The sequence below is a fragment of the Aegilops tauschii genome, chromosome 7 (genome assembly GCF_002575655.3).
Source record: "Aegilops tauschii subsp. strangulata cultivar AL8/78 chromosome 7, Aet v6.0, whole genome shotgun sequence".
NCBI lineage: Eukaryota > Viridiplantae > Streptophyta > Magnoliopsida > Poales > Poaceae > Aegilops > Aegilops tauschii.
This window is the reverse complement of record NC_053041.3, coordinates 49052601-49058600: the sequence shown is the minus strand read 5'-3', so window position 1 is coordinate 49058600 and position 6000 is coordinate 49052601.

Here is a 6000-nt window from a genome sequence, read left to right as displayed (position 1 = left end):
CCTCATTGCTGCACAGAAGAATTACGTCCTGGAAGCACCGCTAGGTGACAAACCCGCTGCAGGAGCAACGCCAGATGTTATGAACGTCTGGCAGAGCAAAGCTGATGACTACTCAATAGTTCAGTGTGCCATGCTTTATGGCTTAGAACCGGGACTTCAACGACGTTTTCAACATCATGGAACATATGAGATGTTCCAGGAGTTGAAGTTAATGTTTCAAGCAAATGCCCGGATTGAGAGATATGAAGTCTCCAATAAGTTCTACAGCTGCAAGATGGAGGAGAATAGTTCTGTCAGTGAACATATACTCAGAATGTCTGGGTACCACAACCACTTGACTCAACTGGGAGTTAATCTTCCTGATGATAGTGTCATTGACAGAGTTCTTCAATCACTACCACCAAGCTACAAGAGCTTCGTGATGAACTATAATATGCAAGGGATGGATAAGACGATTCCCGAGCTCTTCGCAATGCTAAAGGCTGCGGAGGTAGAAATCAAGAAGGAGCATCAAGTGTTGATGGTCAACAAGACCACCAGTTTCAAGAAAAAGGGTAAAGGGAAGAAGGGGAACTTCAAGAAGAACGGCAAGCAAGTTGCTTCTCAAGTGAAGAAGCCCAAGTCTGGACCTAAGCCTGAGACTGAGTGCTTAAGCAAGTTGCTTCTCAAGTGAAGAAGCCCAAGTCTGGACCTAAGCCTGAGACTGAGTGCTTCTACTGCAAAGGGACTGGTCACTGGAAGCGGAACTGCCCCAAGTATTTGGCGGAGAAGAAGGATGGCAAAGTGAAAGGTATATTTGATATACATGTTATTGATGTGTACCTTACTAATGCTCGCAGTAGCGCCTGAGTATTTGATACTGGTTCTGTTGCTAATATTTGCAACTCGAAACAGGGGCTATGGATTAAGCGAAGATTGGCTAAGGACGAGGTGACGATGCACGTGGGAAATGGTTCCAAAGTCAATGTGATCGCCGTCGGCACACTACCTCTACATCTACCTTCGGGATTAGTTTTAGACCTGAATAATTGTTATTTGGTGCGAGCGTTAATCATGAACATTCTATCTGGAACTTGTTTGATGCGAGACGGTTATTCATTTAAATCAGAGAATGATGGTTGTTCTATTTATATGAATAATATCTTTTACGGTCATGCACCCTTGATGAGTGGTCTATTTTTACTAAATCTTGATTGTAGTGATACACATGTTCATAGTATTGAAGCCAAAAGATATAAGTTTAATAATGATAGTGCAACTTATTTGCGGCACTGCCATTTAGGTCATATTGGTGTAAAGCGCATGAAGAAACTCTATGCTGATGGGCTTTTGGAATCACTTGATGCTTGCGAACCATGCCTCATGGGCAAGATGACTAAGACTCCGTTCTCCGGAACAATGAAGCGAGCAACATACTTGTTGGAAATAATACATACTGATGTATACGGTCCGATGAGTGTTGATGCTCGCGGCGGGTATCATTATTTTCTTACCTTCACAGATGATTTGAGCAGATATGGGTATATCTACTTGATGAAACATAAGTCTGAAACATTTGAGAAGTTCAAAGAATTTCAGAGTGAAGTGGAAAATCATCGTAACAAGAAAATAAAGTTTCAACGATCTGATCGTGGAGGAGAATATTTGAGTTACGAGTTTGGTCTTCATTTGAAACAATGCGGAATAGTTTCGCAACTCACGCCACCCAGAACACCACAGCGTAATGGTGTGTCCGAACGTCGTAATCGTACTTTACTTGATATGGTGCGATCTATGATGTCTCTCACTGATTTACCGCTATCGTTTTGGGGTTATGCTTTAGAGACGGCTACATTCATGTTAAATAGGGCACCACCTAAATCCGTTGAGACGACACCTTGTGAACTGTGGTTTGGCAAGAAACCCAAGTTGTCGTTTCTTAAAGTTTGGGGCGGCGATGCTTATGTGAAAAAGCTTTAACCTGATAAGCTCGAACCCAAATCGGAGAAATGTGTCTTCATAGGATACCCAAAGGAGACAGTTGGGTACACCTTCCATCACAGATCGGAAGGCAAGATATACGTTGCTAAGAATGGATCCTTTCTAGAGAAGGAGTTTCTCTCGAAAGAAGTGAGTGGAGGAAAGTAGAACTTGACAAGGTAATTGTACCTTCTCCCTTATTGGAAAGTAGTTCATCACAAAAAACAGTTCCAGTGATTCCTACACCAGTAAGTGAGGAAGCTAATGATGATGATCATGAAACTTCTGATCAAGTTACTACCGAACCTCGTAGGTCAACCAGAGTAAGATCCGCACCAGAGTGGTACGGTAATCCTGTTCTGGAAGTCATGTTACTTGACCATGACGAACCTACGAACTATGAGGAAGCGATGATGAGCCCAGATTCCACAAAATGGCTTGAGGCCATGAAATCTGAGATGGGATCCATGTATCAGAACAAAGTGTGGACTTTGGTTGACTTACCCGATGATCGGCAAGCCATAGAGAATAAATGGATCTTCAAGAAGAAGATTAACGCTGACGGTAATGTTGCTGTCTACAAAGCTCGACTTATTGCGAAAGGTTTTCGACAAGTTCAAGGAGTTGACTACGATGAGACCTTCTCACCCGTAACGATGCTTAAGTCCGTCCGAATCATGTTAGCAATTGCTCTATTTTATGATTATGAAATTTGGCAAATGGATGTCAAAATTGCATTCCTTAATGGATATCTTAAAGAAGAGTTGTATATGATGCAACCAGAAGGTTTTGTCGATCCAAAAGGTGCTAACAAAGTGTGCAAGCTCCAGCGATCCATTTATGGACTGGTGCAAGCCTCTCGGAGTTGGAATATACGCTTTGATAGTGTGATCAAAGCATATAGTTTTATACAAACTTTTGGAGAAGCCTGTATTTACAAGAAAGTGAGTGGGAGCTCTGTAGCATTTCTGATATTATATGTGGATGACATATTGTTGATCGGAAATGATACTGAATTTCTGGATAGCATAAAAGGATATTTGAATAAGAGTTTTCCAATGAAAGACCTCGGTGAAGCTGCTTACATATTGGGCATCAAGATCTATAGAGATAGATCAAGACGCTTGATAGGACTTTCACAAAGCACATACCTTGACAAAGTTTTGAAAAAGTTCAAAATGGATCAAGCAAAGAAAGGGTTCTTGCCCGTGTTACAAGGTGTGAAGTTGAGTCAGACTTAATGCCCGACCACTGCAGAAGATAGAGAGAATGAAAGATGTTCCCTATGCTTCAGCCATAGGCTCTATCGTGTATGCAATGCTGAGTACCAGACCTGATGTGTGCCTTGCTATTAGCTTAGCAGGGAGGTACCAAAGTAATCCAGGAGTGGATCACTGGACAGCGGTCAAGAACATCCTGAAATACCTGAAAAGGACTAAGGATATGTTTCTCGTTTATGGAGGTGACAAAGAGCTCGTCGTAAACGGTTACGTCGATGCAAGCTTTGACACTGATCCGGATGACTCTGAGTCACAAACCGAATACGTTTATTAAATGGTGGAGCTGTCAGTTGGTGCAGTTCCAAGCAGAGCGTCGTGGCGGGATCTACGTGTGAAGCGGAGTACATAGCTGCTTCGGAAGCAGCAAATGAAGGAGTCTGGATGAAGGAGTTCATATCCGATCTAGGTGTCATACCTAGTGCATCGGGTCCAATGAAAATCTTTTGTGACAATACTGGTGCAATTGCCTTGGCAAAGGAATCCAGATTTCACAAGAGAACCAAGCACAACAAGAGACGCTTCAATTCCATCCGCGACCAAGTCAAGGAGGGAGACATAGAGATTTGCAAGATACATATGGATCTGAATGTTGCAGACCCGTTGACTAAACCTCTCTCACGAGCAAAACATGATCAGGACCAAGACTCCATGGGTGTTAGAATCATTACAATGTAATCTGGATTATTGACTCTAGTGCAAGTGGGAGACTGAAGGAAATATGCCCTAGAGGCAATAATAAAGTTGTTATTTATATTTCCTTATATCATGATAAATGTTTATTATTCATGCTAGAATTGTATTAACCGGAAACTTAGTACATGTGTGAATACATAGACAAACAAAGTGTCACTAGTATGCCTCTACTTGACTAGCTCGTTAATCAAAGATGGTTAAGTTTCCTAGGCATGGACAAAGAGTTGTCATTTGATAAACGGGATCACATCATTAGAGAATGATGTGATTGATTTGACCGATCCGTTAGCTTAGCACTATGATCGTTTAGTTTATTCCTATTGCTTTCTCCATAACTTATACATGTTCCTATGACTATGAGATTATGCAACTCCTGAATACCGGAGGAACACTTAGTGTGCTATCAAACGTCACAACGTAACTGGGTGACTATAAAGATGCTCTACAGGTGTCTCCGATGGTGTTTGTTGAGTTGGCATAGATCGAGATTAGGATTTGTCACTCCGATTGTCGAAGAGGTATCTCTGGGCCCTCTCGGTAATGCACATCACTATAAGCCTTGCAAGCAATGTGACTAATGAGTTAGTTACGGGATGATGCATTACAGAACGAGTAAAGAGACTTGCCGGTAACGAGATTGAACTAGGTATTGAGATACCGACGATCGAATCTCGGGCAAGTAACATACCGATGACAAAGGGAACAACGTATGTTGTTATGCGGTTTGACCGATAAAGATCTTCGTAGAATATGTAGGAACCAATATGAGCATCCAGGTTCCGCCATTGGTTATTGACCGGAAGTGAGTCTCGGTCATGTCTACATAGTTCTCGAACCCGTAGGGTCTGCACGCTTAACGTTCGATGACGATCGGTATTATGAGTTTATGTGTTTTGATGTACCTAAGGTAGTTCGGAGTCTCGAATGTGATCACGGACATGACGAGGAGTCTCTAAATGGTCGAGACATAAAGATCGATATATTGGAAGGCTATGTTTGGACATCGGAATGGTTCCGGATGAGTTCGGGCATTTACCGGAGTACCGGGAGGTTACCGGAACCCCCCGGGGAGTGTATGGGCCTTATTGGGCCTTAGTGGGAGAGAGGAGGAGGCGGCCAGGTGGAGGGCGCGCCCCCCAAGCCCAATCCGAATTGGGTGGGGGGCCGGCCCCCCTTTCCTTCCCTCTCTCCCCCTTCCTTCCTCTCTTACTCCAACTAGGGAAGGGGGAATCCTACTCCCACCGGGAGTAGGACTCCCCCCTTGGGCGCGCCATGAGAGGGCCGGCCCTCCCCCTCCTCCACTCCTTTATATACGGGGGAGGGGTACCCCATAGACACAGAAGTTGATTTTTTAGCCGTGTGCGGTGCCCCCCTCCACCATATTCCACCTCGGTCATATCGTTGCAGTGCTTAGGCGAAGCCCTGCGCCAACAGTTTCATCCTCACCGTCATCACGCCGTCGTGCTGACGAAACTCTCCCTCGACCTCAGCTGGATCTAGAGTTCGGGGGGCATCACCGAGCTGAACGTGTGCAGATCGCGGAGGTGCCGTACCTTCGGTGCTAGGATCGGTCGGATCGTGAAGACGTACGACTACATCAACCGCGTTGTCATAACGCTTCCGCTTACGGTCTACGAGGGTACGTGGACAACACTCTCCCCTCTCGTTGCTATGCATCACCTAGATGGATCTTGCGTGTGCGTTGGGAATTTTTTGAAATTACTGCGTTCCACAACAATAATTAGCTAGGTTAGCTCCATTTTACCTAAGTATGCTTACTTCTTCTTCTAGTCTTCTTCTTCTTCTTCATTTTCTTCTTCTTCTTCTTCTAGTCTTCTTCTTCTAACTTTCTTGTTTCCCATTTTGCAGATTTCATTTACTTCACGGAAGCTTGCATGGATGGAGTGCTTCTTTTCCCTTTCTACTTTTATTTTGTATCGATGAATAATGTGGAACTTGTTATATGGATGGATGGATAGGTGTTGGATGAACAATGTGAAACTATTGTAATATGTATGGATGGAACTATGTGTTGGTTATGTATGTATATATGATGAAACTTGTGTGT